The sequence below is a fragment of the Rhopalosiphum maidis genome, chromosome 1 (genome assembly GCF_003676215.2).
Source record: "Rhopalosiphum maidis isolate BTI-1 chromosome 1, ASM367621v3, whole genome shotgun sequence".
Lineage (NCBI taxonomy): Eukaryota > Metazoa > Arthropoda > Insecta > Hemiptera > Aphididae > Rhopalosiphum > Rhopalosiphum maidis.
Genome location: NC_040877.1, coordinates 57,330,641 through 57,349,147, shown reverse-complemented (window position 1 = coordinate 57,349,147; position 18,507 = coordinate 57,330,641). Strand labels below are relative to the sequence as shown.

At 23.2% G+C, this 18,507-nt stretch overlaps 1 protein-coding gene across 7 annotated transcripts in view; it reads left to right on the top strand.

Annotated features, from left to right (window-relative positions):
- Positions 1-18,507, top strand: part of LOC113548344 (octopamine receptor-like) — a 162,218-nt gene that overhangs the window by 12,934 nt on the left and 130,777 nt on the right. For 4 of the 7 annotated variants that reach the window (XM_026949181.1, XM_026949185.1, XM_026949184.1 and 1 more), the window contains exon 2: positions 3,757-3,922. The exons of 2 other annotated variants lie outside the window; for them this stretch is intronic. The gene's annotated coding sequence lies outside the window, so the exon portion shown is untranslated. Of the gene's footprint in view, positions 1-3,756; positions 3,923-8,592; positions 8,660-18,507 lie in introns of all 7 variants that reach the window. One more of the 7 variants, XM_026949180.1, reaches the window with a different exon arrangement.

The window sequence follows — 18,507 nt, the reverse complement described above, 5'->3', positions numbered from 1 at the left end:
TAATTTAGAATATTTTAATTTTTTTTTAAGCGCTGGAACAAAAATAACTCATATATTGCAATTAACTAAAGTTATCTGACTTAATCCGACTCTTAGGAAAAACCAGCTTAAATCTTAAAATAACCTTAGTTATTTAATTAAAATAAAAGCAAACCGTCAGTTAGTTTTATATATAAAATTAAAATATATATATATAACAGAGAAACTTTTGACTATAGAATACCGTATAATATATACGGGACACGATTAACGAAAGTTAGCCATATTATCAAAAATTCCCATTAAAACAATCATATTTATCCCTAACAACGAATATACTATGCCCTACAAGAGAATAATAATATTTTAAGTTCAATATGATATAACTATACTTAACATTTTCCTTATAATCTTTCAGATTTGTGTAACTATGAAATATTCCAAAATATTATAAAATAATAAATAGGTCGTTGTATATTGTGTGGAGTAATAAATTAATAAAGTTTAAATATTAGGTTACGAGTATACTTAGTTTATTTCATTTGTATGTATATAAAAAAATATTGTTAGGAGTCCTAATTTAGGAAAAATAATAATATTAAATTAAGGTTACATTAGCTAAGCTTGTTAAGCTGTATTGAATATTTAAGAAATATTTGTTTTTAAAATAAATAATATATTATGTTTTATTTATTACAAACTAGTTATTAATATATTGTGAAACTACTACTAAAAAAATATATATTAAAAGTAAAGATGGTTTAAATAAAAAAAATAATTCAGTAAATGTAGCTTACCTAATTAACATTAATGATTATATTATAATATTAAATATTGAAACATCTAAAAATGGATTTTACTTTTGGTAAGATTAAACATACATATATTTAGTTACATTATTTCATTATGTAAGTATGTAGTTATTATGTAGTTTTTAATAATAAAAATTGTATGCGATTACTTTTAGAATTGTTGATACATTTTACAATGATAAGTACAATAAATTCAGATCATTAGTATTTCTTAACTTCATTTTATATTATATGGAAATGTTAACATGGATGTATGAGCTGCATGTACATCTTTCGAATTTTTTAATGTTTACAACTGCAAAATATAAAAAGATAGTTTTTCATTAATATACCATTTAAAAATGCTCCATGTGATTTATATTAATTTGAATTTGTACTTTAATCAAATAATTTAAGTATTTCTACTAGCATAATAGCATCATACTTTGTATTTCGTAGACTGATTATATGCTTCACATTTTTTTAGATAATAGGAATCATTGAAAAGCAAATAAAAAATATTTAAAATCATTTTGGCATTTAAAATAATTTTTCACCACTTATATAAATAATAGTACTTTGTTATTATATTAACCTATATTGGGGTTTTAACAATTGTATTTTAGTAGTAATTTTAGTTAATAATAATTTATCTTAAATACCATGTAATTTTAAATAAATAATAATACTCTAAAATGTTATAATATGATTAATTTGTTTACAGTTTTATCATAAGTATATAATTGATTTGTTCTAAAAAATAAAAATATATTTTTAAATGAATAATAGTTGAATTTGATTAGGTTTAAAAATAATAATTGAGGGTATATAATTTATTTTTGTAGAAAAAGTCATATTAATAGTATAAGTAAAATACTATTTAAAAAAAATTCAAACAAATATTAATTTATTGAAATTAATAACCAAAAATCTCGAAAAATATATTTTATTAAACTAAGTATAAGAAGTGTAGAACTTAAGTAAAATCCAAAAACAGAAATGTACCTTCAAATCAGTGCTTTATTTATAAAAAATAAACAAGAAATTAGAGTGTAAAAATAATTTTAATAATTTTAATAATATTTTTTTAAAGTTCAAGCTTCAGAAAAACGTGAGTTTTTTATTTAACACACCAAAACATTAAAAAAAGAACTTATAAACTTTTGTACAGTATTTCTATAGAATGATTAAAAGTTGAATACAGACTATTTTTTAAACAGATCATTTTTCGAATTTTCACCGTTTTATTTATAAAAAATCATGAAAATTGTATAAAAATGTAAACACTCATTATTATTAAAATTGTTGTTAAAACTTCACATTTTTCCTACATTTTTGTTTTAACGATCAAACAGATTTACTACGTTAAAATGTAGAGTAATATTATAACAGGTATATTATATTTTAGTGTAATGCAACGCAAGGAGTTATATTTATATTTATTAAGATTTTTTTTAAGAATTTGAAATTAAATTTTCTACAAAGTTATTCTACTATTAACGAATATTAGAGTAAGTTTATCACAATAAAATTGTATTATTTTTATTCATAAATGAATCTTGTGGCTCTTAAAATAGTCTATACATTTAATTATCTAAATTTGTAAATCTTATAATTATTATTTTCTTATATTTTTAATTTTTAATGTAAGTTAACCTTGTTATAATTCTGTCCTCAGTTGACAAGGCTTTAATAATACAAACATGTTGATCTCGATTTATCATTATTAATATAATTTAGGTCCCAGATTGTAAAACTAGTGACGTCCTGTCTTTTCGATGTTGTACAGTGACGTACACTGTTAAAAATTATATTTATATTTTAACATGGAATAATTACGTTTCATAAAATGGAATAATAAAACCGTTATTTATTGATAATTTGTAATTTCTTGTAACACTCTAATGAAAATATTATTCTGTTGCTATGCCCTAAATATTTATGATCGATATTTATTTTATAATTATTTTATTAAATAATGAAAAAATAAAATATACATACTACGATACATTGATACGTTTATAAATAACACTGTAAGCTACATTTTTGTAAAACATAAATTTTATATGATTAAAACTAAGATGAATTACTGAAAATAGAATAAAAGAAATATTTACAGAAAATATATCATTGGATATCCAAATATATATATAGCTATATTTAGAGTCTAATGTTGGTGGTTAGTATATTTTTACAATGAAATACCATTCTCAAATTGTATCAAACATGTACGTATTTTAATAATATTTTTGGTTTAACATTAATGATCGGTAATTTAAGTATTTAAGTATAATTAAAATAAACTACGGGATGACAGAATAAAATATTAGAATTTTTAGTTTAGTTCAATTATAAAATGTTTTGATGAAATATATGTGTTAAAATGTATATTCAAAATATTTATAATCATTTTATAAAACTAAAAAAAATTATATGAGAAACCCAACTCGAGACAATATAATTTATCTGTTATACGGTTGTGCGAGGATCATTGAGATTAACCGACAAGCACAAATTTGAATTAATAGTTTTTAGTCCCTCAAGGTTATATGAGACTTAAGACAAAATAATGTTTTCTTTTAGTTTCGTTTCGTGTTTATAATAATATCAAAAACACTAATTTTTGACTATTAAATTAATCCAATTATTTTTATAATTATTTAAATTCAATTGTCGGAGTAATAACGATTTTAACCTAAAATACAATAGTGTTGAAAAAATAAATATAAATGTAATAATATAGAGCACTGTAAAGGGTTTTTTTTATTTTTAACTAATACAAATATCGGTATAGGAAATATTTTATAAATAAATAAATATTTATATTATTGTGTGCATATTATACTTAATATTATTAAATAATTAATTTAGTTTAAAAATGGTTTTATATATTTATATATTATTGTACCATAATGTATAGTTTATGCTCCGGTTATAAATAAATTATTATTAAACTCACAATAAGTGATTGTAATTTATGTAACAGGTATCCATATTTTGGGAGAAGAAACGGCTTGTTATTATTGTTAACACGATTTTGGAGATGATGAATCTGGGATTTAAAAACACATTGCACGACAGAAACACTTCCGTATGGCAACTGATAAAGAAATCCGCTGTGACATTACCGTGGCTATAGGATTTGAGCATAGGTATGTTACAAGATTGATTCAAAACATAATTATCATGTATTTGTAATTTATTCCAAAACGTTTTATTGGCTAAAGAACCGGTTAAATCATAAGCGAATTATCTAAATAGTGATACGTCTTCTTAGACAACAGTCATGAAGTCTAGGTGAAAAATGCTATTACACAAGATGATAGCCTATCATTGATAGGTTTCGATTTGAAATTTAAATTACCCATTTAATAATAATAAAAATATATTTTAAAATTATCGAAAGTGACCTACAAACATCCGAGAAATATATACTGTTCATAAAATATAATTTTAAGACAATAAAACTATTTATCAATTATGGTTACAGGTACAATATTATTTAGGTATGTTGTACCAAAAAAAAAAAAAAAAAAAAACATTACAAAAACTCCCAATTTTTGTTAATATATTAATGTAATCCATATAACTATTTTAGTTTTAAACAAATCTCAGTGCTCGAGTTAATAATGTTTAGAATAAAATAATTCTAAAAATATTCTTCAATAAAAAATTTAGTATTTTTACCATCGGATAATAATGTGTGGGTAACTAGTATTTCAAATGTATTACGTGGGGTTAGTTTATTTAAAATTTTAACGGAACCGTCTGATATACATTTTCCAGAAATGCTTGTCTTTCTCGCAAGATTTCCATTCACTAACTAGTTTAACCATTAATTAAATTACAATAAAAACTATACTGTTTATTAAGTGTACATAATATAAGAGACGAAAGTAAAACTTTTTATGGTCGTTTATTTAAATTTAAACATTCAAACTCATTTCTTTATGATTCTAAAGTATAAACAAACGACTTAAGTTCAAAATGAATATAATAATTTAATCAAAAAAAAAAAAAAAATAAAAAATACGAGTTAGTAAAATAGTACCACGTAAGTGACAAAAATAAAATGCTAGTTTTAAAAAAAAAAAAAAATAATAATCCCAAAATCAATATTATGAAGTGAATATTCAGAAAAAACTTACTCGGTAAAATGTTTGTGTGCTACAATAATATTAAGTTTATTGGATTTTTCGATATAAAAATACTCGTTGGTTTATTAATTTTTTTGTTTTTGTCACTTTTTTACTGGTACTTGTGTACACTTTACATGTTATATAAGACATGGTGTAACGCAGTTTATGGCCTCAGTCACTGAATGGTGCTGTGGTTAAGCACCGGACGGTGTTGCTAGCTCTTGGATGGATGACCACCTGTCCTTAAAGCTGAAGCCACGAGAATAAAACGTGTTCCAAAAACCCGCCGTACCGTATTATTTACAGTAAAAAAAAAAAAAGAAAAAAATATATTCTACAACGACTGGCTATAGTTGCCAAATCTTAGTTATTAACGATAATATAAAAAAAAAAAATATTTATTTTGCTTACATTTTTTTCAATGTATACTTACAAGTTATATATTAATATCGAATACTTTACAGTTTAAAATTCTTTTCTTTTGTGTTTATTATTATTTTTCTTATGACATAGCCATTACATTGGTATATTTATTTCCTGCGTGGCTGTAAGCACCAAGCTGTTTTTTATTTCGTATTATGTGTTAGCGTTTTACTATACATATTCAATATTTTATGTAGTGCGTTAGCGGGTACTACCTAGTGCAGGAAATGTTTATGTACAATTCACATTTTCCAGTCCTAGAATAGCTGACAGTTAGATGTCTAGGTAGATTTTCAATCGTGAGAGTTCCATTTGGAGCGAATACAAACATGGCCATTGTTACTTATTATTAATTTTTTCTACGAATTGATAAATATGCACAATAGCTTTTTTCAGCTGATATTTCCTAGTAGCATTCCTATTATTTAATTTCATTTAGCTATGATAAAATAATATCCATAACGATTTTATTTGTTCGTAAGCATAAGCATCCCCATTATTTTTTTTATTTTTATTTTTATATTATAATTCTAATATTATACAAATTTTCAGCTAAATTTTCAATAAAAGTTATAAACTTTACATATTGCATGTACGGAAATATGCCATCTTTTTTAAAAATAAATCAGTGTATCACTTTTTTCTAATTGTTTTAAATATGTTAAAATTTATTATAATTGGACAAATAGTCAACGATTAAAATGTTTATTATAATTTTTTACATCAATTGGCTAATTTAATATATTATTAAAAAGTACTTATATAGGATAACGACAATTAGAAAACATTTTTTTATGTATATCTAGAAGAGTTATGTGTAAATTTGTAGTTTGAAATGTATTAGGTAGCTAGATTAGAATAGTAAGAATACGCCAAGATAATAGTATTTAGTTTAAAAGGATATATTGGTCACATGTAAAACACTAGGCATATCATTATTTTGTATATTATTTTATTTCCTATACATTGTATGTATGTATATATATATATATATATATATATTACGAGTTGAATTTTGAGGCTATTTATAAGGTTTATATAATTTAATATTATTTTGTCTAAGAGTAAATTTTGTAAAAATTTCAAAACAAATAAACTCGTTTTTTTTGTAATAAAAAATATATTTTAATCGTATTTCACATAAATACGTACATTTATAATTTTTAATATTTTTACGTAGTTACTTTGTATTTTTTTCATGATTAGTAACTTGTAATTCTCTGCCTCTAATGATTATAATATATTAAACATTTATTATACAAAATATATGTGATGACCATTGTTAAACTACGTTACTAAGTTTGTTTTTAAGTGAGGTACAGTGTAGAATTCAGCTATAGAATGAACAATTTATAATGGAGTAATTAATTGAAGTGTCTAATAAAACCACGTATTGTGGACTGTTTTACAGTTAATTCTATTCCGACCTGGTGTTTACTCAGAGTCAAGTTCCAGAAAATCCAAACGGCTTACCTGTTTAAATCAAAATACGTATTTTTATATCGTACTCAATTTATACAAAATATTATAGGTTTTGTATTGGTATTGTTCTTCATTTATCATCGAGGACAAAACTTAAAATATACTATTATTTCGCACCTAAGCAACGCAAAATATAAGAATGTATTGATTTTGGAATTAGGTTTACCTTCTATAGCAAGAATATTTTTCTGGATAAGAAAGCTACGAAAGTTTCATATACTACTTTTATATGGATAGTAAATCTTATATGAATTATACTTTTAAGAGGTCATTTTTCAATGTTCATTGTAGTGTTTCATACTTTAAGCGCGAGTAAGACCTACATAATTGCGAATAAAAATATTTAATAAATCATAACGAGCATAGAATTTAGAATTTTTATCCTAATTTTATTAGATGGAGTCATTTTTTTAATGCATTTATTTGATATTTTAAATTGTGTATAATGGCGATAATAAACTACGTACTCTTTGTCGCTAAAATCATTAAAAATAGATAAGTGACAAATACTACATATAACCGAAGCCTGTGCGGATTTTATATAATTACTTGCAAAACAAATTACTCGTGGTCATCGTTTAAAAGGCTTATCTACTTTATCTATTATTTGGTATTTCCTTTGGGGTATATAGTATACGGTAACACATAATCTTAAAAGTGTTTTTGGTTTTTGTCTTCGTCTTTTAATTTTAATTAAATTTAAGTCCGCACATATCATTATGTTTTACACAGTGTTTTTGTTTTATATCTATTTTCTAAATGTATTAGATTTCTTTTATTCGAATTAAATTAAAAAATAATATGTGATGATATTGAAATTTGTATATATGTATACGATTTTATATTAAATAAATAATTTTGGTTTATCGGAAGAAAATTATTTAATTGATAATTTTTAGTACACTTTAACGTTAGATTTGGCGTTTTATTGTATTTAATAATAAAATGCTATGTGCATACATTATACAAATATAATATCATATGTATATATATTAATACTATTATATTATTTATAATTTTGATACCAACATTGTGAAACACATATTATATACTATACATTGATGTAGGTTATGTCAATTTCATTGAGTTATTGTGAGGTTCTTGCTAAAATAAAATTGAAATATTATTATGATTCTAAGAATAAAGGTCTATTTCGATATACGATTAATATAAATATATTTTGTAAAGTAAAGTATAATTGTATATTTCTGTATTAATACGAAAACGTATCTGGCACACATATTTTAGGTTTTTTAAGTGCGTTATTTCGGTCGGGATGAATGAGATTTCATAATCAAAAATAGTGAAAAAGAGGCATCCATGTTTTGGTCGTCCGTGTATCTACGAAACATAATTATAAAAACACTCACATACAATAAAATAATAATTATCCTTTTTATGTCTAAATTATTATTAGTTATTATTTTTTTAACACAGCTACTAATCTCAAGTTATCTTCATTAAAAATTTTAAAAATTTTCGATTATAAACGAATTCATATGGAATTTAGCTATCGTAGTTACTTTTATTCAAAACTAGAAATATTATTTAAATTTACTAGCTACAGATATAATTTAGGCATGTACATAGGTAATACATAAATAAATAATATTGGTATGCACTTGAAAGTAAATGTAAAAAGAGCTCGGTTTAGATATAAAATGCTTTAGTACCTAAAAATACATACTAAGTATTGTATATCATTTTTAACAAAATAAGTTAATTCATAACATGTGTTTTTTAACTAACCAAACTATATGTTTAAATTTTTTTACCAGAAAAAAACAAACACTTTATTTTTGTACACATTTTTAATCCAAGAAGATTGACAACGACTGACTATAGGTAAGAGGATTTATTTATTTTGTACATTGTTTATATAACAAAAAAAAAATATATTTTATTAAATTATGAGCATTTTAAAATAATAGTTTATTTATATGTCTTGTACATCATTAAAAATGTTCTATCAGGTTCATTTTAGATTCAATTGTTTTAATTCGAAACAACCACTTTATTTTATTAAAAACAACGATTTTAATACAGTATGTTTCAACTAAATCTAGCTATATAAATGCAAATTGTTTTTAATATTGTTACTTACATAAATTGGAATCATAGTTGAAATGAAGAACGACACAAATAAAACATTATTATCACGTGATGTGCGCGTATTTATTTTTTATAAAACAAATAAAAACTTATGTTTAGACATTTTTTGGAGAACATAACGAATTATTTAGTGTTCCAGAGGTCAAGACTAAAAATTATATCGATTAACATCAGTTGAGTTAAGACTTGTAACAATAGTTACTGCTCGTTTTCCTAAAGATATAATGGAAAAATCACGATGAACTGTTGTCCGTTGAAAATTTTAAGAACTGTAATTAATTGCATTAAATAAATATGGGTAACACCAATAAGTGATAACTATAAATGTGTATGACTGGTACGAATGTTAAATTTAAAATTAGAATTCTCAATAGGTACCTAACTGTGTGAGTTATGCGACCAATTATAGAATTAAAGGAAAATTATGATACATTGATACAACGACCTTTTTGGCCCAACAAATATATACCAAAATTCAACACGTAAAAAATAATAAGTTTATAAGTACAGTCCTGGGTCAATACGAATAATTAAATTCAATAATTATGTCAACGCAGCTTTTTGAGCTGATTTATATAAAATATTAAAGGTACAATAAAGTTGTAGTTGTTGCTTGACAATGATATAAAAATATAAATAATAATCTCTAGCCTTTCTTGCTCAACAACATATACTAATTAATCCATAAATAATAAATATAAAACAAATTAATTGTTGGCGCGTAGACTGGCCAGCTGTTGCTATTTTTACTAAATATAATTTCATTTCACAGCTTCACATAATATTATGTCTATAACAAACAATATATAATATTGAAATACAACAGTATATATGGCTATTCAAACCATGATCGCATGAAATTAATAATAATGTGAAATCACAGTGATTTGCATTCAATAAGACATGTATTATTCACAATCTGTATACAAAATGATATTTAAACTGTAAGTTAATAGAAATAAAATTTCTCTCGAAATTAGAGTTCGTATTGTATAGTAACTTTTTTAAAGAAATAACGCGTTTTTGACTTTGTTATGGCCTTTTTTGTAACAATATTTAGGGTGATTCACCAAAAATGCTTATTCTTCTTTTTATTTTTCTATAATGTAGATTTAAAATTTAAATGATATTTTAAATTCGATCTTTAGATTTTTAAAACATTGTTAGAGATTTTTTTTTAAGTTCTTGAGTTGTACTGTACAATTTATGGAGTAGCCTGTAAAAATACAAACTTCTGTTTTTCAGACGATAACACTCTTATACGGACGAATAGTGTGACATCACATACATTATTAATCCATATCAAAATTTAATTTTGGATCCAAACAAAACAAAATACACATTTAAAAATGTTTATAAAATACAATAAGTTCGTTAGTTATAGTATTTTAAAACAGCTAAATCTGTTAAATCAATTAAATATTTTCACAAAAGACAAATGCAAAATAAAAAAATGCTTTAAATTGTTTTAACAATCAGAATTAATTTAATTTATAAATAATTATATTAATTTAATAATTAATTTTGTATACATTTTAAATAGGCATCTTAGTTTGTTTGGATCCAAATGGATCATACAATTTATAAGACTTATTTACGTGTATGACGTAGGCACTATTCAAGCGTATTCTCTTACAAGATATTACATAACAGATAATTTTTCTGAAAATGTTGACGTATCAAAATCAAAACTCAATCGGGTAATTTTTGAGATGTTTAACTTCGTGTACTTAGGATAGATAATATGTATACCAATATAGACCCACGATATTTGGGTTGGAAGACAAAGGGATTATAGTAAGTAATACATTTTAAAATGTCAATAATTTATATTAATCTATAAACATAATTTTTTAAAATGATCAAATATTTAATGGTAAATGCTAGATACAGTATTACATCTATCTTAGATTTTTTTAAAACCATTTTCAATGTTTATTACCCATAACATAAATATTTTAATAACAGAAAAAACCACTCGTTCGTATTTTGAATTAGATACTTACATAAAAGTTTTTTCTATCCATTAAATAATTTACAGTAAAAAAGGATAGTGTACTCATTTTCTTATTTTCTTTCTTTTCCCATTATTAAATGAAAATATACGAGTACGTATGCTTAATGAATCACTCTGTACGTATGATCGCACTAACAGTGATTATATTATACTGTTTTTCTGTTTTGTTAAACACGAGACGTGTTTCTACATAATTTTTAGTGAACTTTCAAAAATTATTTAAACTGAAAACTGGAAAAAATAGTATGTTTTTTTTTTGATAAGAACTGATCTAATCTCAGTGTCCCAGTTAAAAGATTAAATATTAATTTTGTATGTATTAATGCTTGAGGTCATTCAACTTAGTGTACTTTTAACATAAATTCAACAGTTTTATATCATAGTGAGTGCGTTTTATTGAGTTTTTCGAATATATATTTTTACGGAAGAAATAGTAGACAAATAATTATTTATGTTTGTGTTTGAACATGAACATCATATAGTACTATAAAATGTTGTTACGTCTCCAGGGTTGGTAACAAATTATAGTCATTTAGTTATAAATATTTTTTACTACAGAAAGTTATAATTAATTTATTTATTAACTACCCATAATTTGAATTGAATTATTAATCGATGATACATCAATCTATTTATTTGTTATACTTCATTATTTTCGTAATATTCTACATTACATATTATTTATTAATAATTATTACTAATAATTAATTTACACAATAAATAGGTACTTTATAATTATGATATAGATTTTACTTGCATGTAAATTATACAGTTGATGGGTCAAAAATAATATCACTTAATAAGTAATTTTAAAATTCCTCTATCACAGACAATAATTATTACTGTAATATTGATCTTTATTCCAGTATTATATTTAGTTGCTAAAAAAAAATAGAATTATTAACATTTATTTATTGTTATATATTAAATAGGTATTACTATAAAAAAATTTATTCTGAGAGGACTAAAAAGTATTTTTTTTTTCCATTTTAATAGTTTAGTACAAAATACATTTAACATTAAGAGTATGATTATACTAAACCAGTGGTGGGCAAACTTTTTAAATGGGGGCCTACAAACTTTGAGAAATTCTAGAGGAGAGCCAGAATTAAAGAAAAAATGCATTTTGTGTTAAAGCTTTGAAGCATATTTTATTATAAAATCATGACACTTTTATACTATACAGGCCATATACTATTCATGTCGATGTACTTTGGCGGGCCGAATTAAATATTTTCGCGGACCGTACTTTGCCCATCACTGTACTAAATCTAAGGTCACTTGTTTTCTCAAAAAAAAAAGGAAAAAATATCAAAAATTAAGTTTTAATTTGTAATAATAATTAAGAGCTTATTTTTTTTTTTTTTAATCTTTATCTTTCGCCTGTATTTTTAATGATATAAATACTATTGTATACAATATATTGAAAATTTTAGTAACTTTTAAATATTTGAACAATAGAATATTAGATGACTTTTGAAGTATACCTGTCATTATTATACATAGAACTACCAATACAATATTATAATATATTTATTGTTTTGATATTATACATAACTATAAACTATAGTCTATGATTTAAACTTAGATATTTCGATGTAATAAGCCACGATAGCTACACTTATAACACGACATTATAATAATTGACGAAGTTTCATAAATCGAATTGACTGGTTAATGGCGTGTGAAACTGTTGATGTATTTTATCACATGTAGTTGCATTTAATGACCCGAAAAAATGGTCTTGCCTTTTTGAAACTAAAGTTTTTTTTTAAAATTGTTCGTCTTATCATTTCAACTTTTTTTTATAAGCTAGGTCTAAAAAAAAAATAAAGAATTATTATAAGATATTAAAATTGTAACTAATAAAATTGTATAATAGTACATAATAAATGTAATAATACATTGTATACATTCTGGATTATCCACAATATTTCTCTAAGTCTTTTTATCTACGAAAATATTAATCACTATAAGTAGACATTTTAAAAGTACTCGATTACACCATGTACTTAGAAGTACGGTTTGATTTCCTAACGAGTTTTAAATGCGTGTTATCCCTTACGCAAACAAAAGAAAAAATAAAACAAAAATGAAAAGCGCTTTTAAGTTAAATCGACAGCGTGAAGTTTACCACGCACAAGTTAAGTGTCACGGAAACAATAATAAACAATCCCGAATAACCGATATCTTCGGAAAATGCCGTTGATTACAATAAATATATACTTCGGTAAAAAATCCCATTTCGGTTTTTGAAAACAATTCAGTAAGTCTCGTTTCAAATTTGACATTGTAACAACACGTATCACATGAGCAAATATAACAGCAAAATAACTTTTATTGTCGCATGCGGCATGAGTATGTACGTTGCAACTTCTCGTTTTTGATTTACCAGAAACCCTGAATTATAGAGTGATTGCAATCCATCTGAAATTTACACACTGAAAAGTGCAGGCCTTGTTGTAACTTTTTTTTTAAAATTTAAACTTTAACAAAATATATTGTATCGGTTTTATTGCTAAAGAGATGGCGTAAAAATAAATTGTTATCAACATTCAGAAAAACGAGACAAACTAATAGTTATTTGTCTACTATAAAAATGTAGAGGATATAATATATATCTACAATATATACACTTACTGAATTTGATTTAAATAGTATAATTATGAGTATTATTTACTGTATCTATTGGAAATAATACTGTACATTTCAGAAGAAAATACTATGCATTGAGTGTCTGAGTTCTCGTTTATTATAAAATAAAATATATTTTATTACTGTGAAGAATTTGAAAAAAATTAAAAACTATGATATTAACAGGAAATGTTTAAAATTTAAATTTTTCGAACAAAATAATTAATTAAATATTTACAATAATAAATGTGATGTAATACGATGATTAGCATTGCCACAGTTTTATATTACATAATATTACTATAATATTTTTATGTTAAACAACAATTATATCGCTTAGTTTGACAAATAATATTAAAATAAGCCAATAAGTGGAGAAATTAATAAAAAATAACCTCTTCAAAAACAGTATGGTTATTTGTATTCAATATACGATCTGTAAAAATTGCTATAAACTTGTTTTATTTTATACTAAATTCTCACTTAAAGATACTTAAATTGCCATTTGCGGTGTTTTATAGGTGCTATTACAGGATTTTTATTTTTATTGTAAAGAAAAACTAAAATATATGTATAAAATAAATTAACAAAGTATATAATTTAAAATAATTGGTTTGAACCATATCCATTATTGTATATTTTTGAGATTATATTTAAATATTTTTATGAAATTATATTTAAAAGCTGTTTTTATAAACTAACGACGATGTTCAATAAATGTATTGTCATGATAAAATATTAAAATCATCACATTTTTATTTAAATAAAAATTCATTTGATCTGAGATGTGTTTCTGAGAAGTTTTCTAGGTAACTTTTTTACTGGGTTTTCGAAAAATATAATACGATTATGGGCGAAGTTTTCCAATATATTTGATTATGCCAATTTCATGATTGTATTTTTATAAAATGTACTGGTGTTAGTTTGCACACCTTGAGATTTTTCACTCGAATTACACATGCACGACATCATCTTAAGACTTTAGCCAATTCAATTTATAAATGATTAAATTATATATAGCTCTGTTCTAAACTTCGTTTTCGATTGACACTTAATATCACCTTTGTACTAGTTATTATTTGAAAGAATCATCATATTACATACTAAACATTAAGAAATATCGTTATACGCTATACAGTATACACATTACACATGCATAATATAGTGTATTACTTATATCACTTTAACTTTCTCCAATCATAGAATTCTTACATCGAAATCTTAAATGTTAACATACTATATAATTTTAGCTGTGAATATTGATCTACAACAACCATTATTGTGTCGCTGCTTATAAATGAGTGCTGTACAATGAATTAAGTCCTAATCACATTCATTTTAGAGATCTGAGCAAATTATTTTAATATATTATGATTGTTGTGACCACGATTTCGATAAACGAGGGAATTTTAGGGTAATATTTGTACTTTTTCGTTTTATTGTTTTGAATTTGATATTAATAAGTCCTGGCTGTCATACTTTAAATGTGGTCAATTTATTACTTAAATAAATAAACTCGTTAATTTAAAACTTCTGGTAGAAAGCTATTGATTTTAGTAAATTAATCATTGAAGGTATCAAGTGATTCATTGTGTGTGTTTACATTACATCGTTTTTGAATAAACTCACTACAATTTAGTCTCAAATCAGGTATGCATTTAAAACAATAAAATAATTTACTATACATTCACTATATATTTTTCCGTTGATTTTATGTGTCCATTTTTATTGTACAAATCGAATAAATCATGCCAACATTAAAATTATAATAAAACAACTATCAATCGAAAAGAATTTTGATAGAATTATGATGGTATAAGATATTATCTTATGAGTGAAATAATATAGTTTGAATAATGGATTTTTTTGGAAACCGGAAATATTTTATCATTTACTGATTCACCTATAATAACTTACTTTTGAAAAAGATAGAACACTATAAAGGTTATACGATATTGATAACGATTATATAACCAATCATATATTCAAATTATATTACCTATTTATTAATAGTTAACTTTAACTAAAAATAATTGTGTTTAATATGATATGTTTAATTTATGGTATAATCTATAAAGCAGTTGACAATCTCCCCTTTCTGTACCAATAACATTATTAAATTAATACAATATACCCGTTTAAAGCAATATTCTTCCAAAACTGACCATACGATATTATATATGGTTAAAGGAATGTTTTGCTGAAATTCATAATACACATTTAATTAAATTAAATATCACTAAAAATTATTCTAACAATATTTTAAACATTTGAAAGATAATATTTAGATTTTGAATAAATGGATATTATTAGACTACGTTTATATCTGAAAGTAATGCTTAGTATTTTAAATGGCAACATAATTATTATAAATAATAATATATTCATATAATTAAAGTTAACTTATTTTATTGCTTGAATTATTTTCAGTAATTTCTAAAATATAATATATATTTTTTTACATGAAAAATATTATTTGAATTAAATTAATTTTATTTGTCAATAAATATTTTGCTTGATAAATATAGTTCTTCGTATTTTATTCGATAATATTTGTATCATAAGTTATAATAAATTTGCAGTATTGCATATAAATAATTAAATTTAAACTTTTTTATTATTTTTGAAAAATATATAAATGTCTTGGAAATAAACACCTATTTATTCTGAAGAGCAAATAATTTAATTTACGATTTTATAATATAATTCGATTTGAGTAAGAATAACATTTCTTCAAGTAAAATATATTGATAAAATAAAATACAATTGAACATTTCTGTTGTTCATTCAATATGATCTTATTGGTTATTTTGATGCAATATTATTGCTTCATATTTCAGATTGTCATAAATTACAAAAATTGATGGCTAAATTAGAAGGAAATAGAATATAGAACTTCAAAATCGTATCAGGTAACGATTTATTTTTTGCAAAAAATATTTTACCAATATATTTTAATCGCATCCACTGTCTAGCTATTTATTAATCGAACTTATTAATATTTAATTTGTTCATTTCAAAATTGCATTTCTATTTTTCTTTTTAAGTTACTACAGGTAATTTACTAATGTGTTTCAATACGGTTTCTAATTTCCTGTAAGAAATCGCTTGTTAATTCATTTTTAAGTGGGCCTATTTATTCCACGGAAACTTGTACATGGTGCTCTTACGAAGTGTAGTTAAGCACTAAGTTTTCATTTAAAACACGTAAATAGAATTAAAACAACTTTTGTTTATTTCACATAAATAGTTTAAAAAATTTCAATTAAATAAATACCCCTTAAGTAAACCTAAACATTTAGATATTTGCTTTTACTTCTTGCAGTATTGTAAATAAACTTCCAATCTATATTAGAGAAAACAACTAACACTTTCCGTTTCCACATAAAACAGTTCAAACGTTTTAATACCATATTATACAAATATAACATACATGATACAGGAAAATGCGCACGAGTGATATACGTTTAGTTAACTTAAATGTAGTGTACTATCTAAAGTTTAGATATTAACCGTGGTTGAGAAACGCTGATCTAAACGACTAAATCGTATAGTTTTATCAAAATTATTTAAATATTTACATGGTAAAAAATATTTGCCAAAGGGGATTTACAATTTGTTAGACAAGTTAAATTATTAAAATTTGATTAAACTTTTTTTTAAATAAATATTTTAAATGGAAACAATAAAACTGCACAAAAAAAAAATTCATAATAAAAAACATTAAATTCCCTAACAAAGTTAGGTATAACATATGGAATTTGTTTCATGTGAAAAATTTGTATCACGCAATATTTCTTAAAAAATTAAATTTATAAATATTTTCATATATATATTTAAATTTAAATCTCTGTGTACATGATAAAATTAGTTATAATATGTAAAAGGAATGTTAACATAATAGAAGGTATTGTCCATTGACGATAATCTAATAAATTATTATATATTTAAAAAAATAAAAATTGTTTAACCATACTTTCATTATTAATGTATATATGTTATTTTTTTCACTTATTATACGTCTAAAAATATAGGTATTTATGTCTTGTATACATATTCAACGTGTGAAACTTGTTTTTTTTATACACATTAAACTATCAATATAGTGGTTTGAAAACTTGAAGATATAAACTAGAAATAAATAATTTTTCTATTCTGATATCCCATTATTATTGATTTATTAGAAATAATGTAACATGAATTTAAATAAATTTATAAAAATTTCTGAACTAATAAATTATTATTTTACACGCACAATTTAGAATATTTTAAATTTCCCAAGTTTTCCACGTAAAATAACGATTTATTTTTATTATTCGAGATTTATAATACATTTTATACCTTGAATTCAAAATCAAAAGCTTTATTTTTATGCGCATAGGTTTAGTTATCAATGCTATACAAGTTTAGCGCACTAACAACTATTTAGGTGCATTATTTAAAGAGTTCTCGAGAATTTTCGAGAAATAAAGGTTTCAAATCAACAAATTATACACATTTGTTATTTAATAATGATCAAAACAAACATTTTCGATTCTAAGATATATTGCTAAAATCAATACTTTCCACATGCATAATACAATTAATTAGTAATAACCATAAAGTACTATTTTTTACTATTTATTGTGTACACCATACAATTATCATGACTCAGTACAATACCATCATTAATGATTGTACTCTAACAAACAAAATAAATAATTCTATAAATAATACTACAATTATAGATATTATTTTGGTTAAAAATCATCATTTTTTGCTTAACCAGACTGTGTTGTCCGTGAAAATTTAATTTAATTCAGATTAAAAAAGTTTTAATCTTGAATAAAATATTCTAACAACCAAAAAGGTTAGGTTATATTTTGTAAAGTTCTAACTGTAATTGTATACATGTAAATCTTATTTTCTTTGTTTAAAAGATTCAGAAATA